At 32.6% G+C, this 1969-nt stretch overlaps 1 long non-coding RNA gene across 1 annotated transcript; it reads left to right on the top strand.

The window, feature by feature from the left end:
* Positions 1-19: 19 nt before the first annotated feature.
* Positions 20-1969, top strand: LOC117106550. Its single transcript, XR_004445089.1, has 3 exons — positions 20-661; positions 1133-1172; positions 1859-1969. It is a non-coding gene; the product is annotated as an uncharacterized LOC117106550 (long non-coding RNA).

Genomic DNA, 1969 nt, shown 5'->3' with positions numbered 1-1969 from the left:
GAATATCAAAATGTCTCGGTCTCTTTTCGGAGTTACTGTCTTTTTGTTTTATGTATGTATGTGGTATGTATGTAATTTAAATAAATGCTTAAATTGTAAAAGGCCAAAACAAAATTGATTTTACTCTAGGGTTCCCTATTTGTTTTGTACAGTTGAGGCTTGTCAAGTGACAACCACGTACCTGTTCTGCTGACATTCTGCAGAATAGTTAATAGCTTTATTATTAATATATTATCCCTAATAGTTGGCATAAAACAGGCTTAAAAGATACATTCTCTGTCTACACCATACACATTTGAAGTTATTCATTTTTACACAACAGCAGGCTTAGCAATGCTATCATTATAATGGCATCCAATGGCCAGTGGTCAATTTCTGGTGGGGAAGTTTCCTATGGTTTTTGCTGTATATATTATTTATTATACAGTGGTTTACCATGTTACAAGATGTTTAATGTGAATGATGATGTGTTCATGCTTTTATGGATGGCTTTTTTAAGATAGTAATTTTAAGTTTACAACTTGTTTTATATTGCTAATAAAATATATATCATTTTAGGGCTCACCAAGAAGGAGTCGCAGTCCATCGCGTACATTGAGCCCAAGAAGTAGAAGTCGTTCGCCAAGCCCAACCAGGAGAAATAATGGTGGTGTCACCCCAAGTGAGATTTCAAATTTTAGATTATATGCATTAAAATTTTAACTTTTGACATGTTTTTGCAGGTTTTTACATTTAGTTCCTTTATATAATCTTATCTATATAGGCCAACAAAATCAATTTTTTTTTAAATACTCATCCAATTGAATAAAAATAACCCACAGAGGACAACAACTTTAGACTAATTTGTAGGGCATCTGGCAAAAAATAAAGATTGGCCTAAATAATAATAATTCTGGATTTATATAGCGCCTCACATTGATACAACCTCGAGGTGCTCAACAACAACAAAGAAAAAAAAAATTCACTCACATATTTTTTAATTTGTAAAGAAAGAAGCTTTTTTAAAGTTTTTTTTTTTGTTGTTCGCCACTATTTTTTTCATTGAGTTAGGGATGGGTGGAGGCCTAATCCTGATGTGTTTTAGTTCCTTTCTATTGTTATGTATATAATCTTGATGTGTTTATTTTTGTAGGCATTATGTCTGGTTCCTATCTATCCTAGTGCCTTTCTGGGTAAGTGTTTGACTACAATATCATATAATCAGAATATTAAGTGAAGCTGCAGCTTTGTACTTAAGATACCCTCTTAGTTATAGAGTTTCTTAAGTCAATCTCGATGCTAATTTAATAGTATGGTCTCTTATGTCTGGTTCCTATCTATCCTAGTGCCTTTCTGGGTGTTTACAATAGAGTACCACAGTCATGTCGTCATGACGCCAGGTGGCACTCTCTGTTGCCAACAGACGTTGGTTACCGTTCATTACGCCTAAATGACTTCAAAGACTTTCTGGAATAGGCATTTTAAAATCTAATATTCTACCATCAAAATGTACTAAAAACACAAAAGCTCGCATTATATTAATTTTTAGAAAATGGCGCCCGGTTGAACGCTTTTTGCAACGATAGCAACGGAGTACTATCACACGGTATCGTGACGTAACACTAGTACTCTATGTCAATAATATCTATATTTTATTATACTATTATATTATTATTATTATATTATATTATATCTATAATAATAATAAGTGAAGCTGCTCTTAGTTATGCAGTTTCTTATGTCAATCTCAATGCTAATTTAATAGGATGGTCTCTGTTATTTAATTGTATGCATAGCAAGAATATTAATGGATATCATATACTGCTATATGGGAGAACCAGGCTAGTGTACAGTATGTTTATTTTTCTTTTTTTTTCAGCCAGGTGAACATCCATTAATGGTGATGGCAGAATACGTACATACTGTACATGCAAGGAAAAGTGCTGGATTTATTATAAACATGAATGTAATACTGTAGCTGATTTAGAAA

Source organism: Anneissia japonica, unplaced genomic scaffold, assembly GCF_011630105.1.
Source record: "Anneissia japonica isolate Jap-2015-1 unplaced genomic scaffold, ASM1163010v1 scaffold105564_len1969_cov254, whole genome shotgun sequence".
Taxonomy (NCBI): Eukaryota; Metazoa; Echinodermata; class Crinoidea; order Comatulida; family Comatulidae; genus Anneissia; species Anneissia japonica.
Note: the sequence above shows the minus strand (reverse complement) of the source record. Positions and strands in the feature narration are given on the sequence as shown.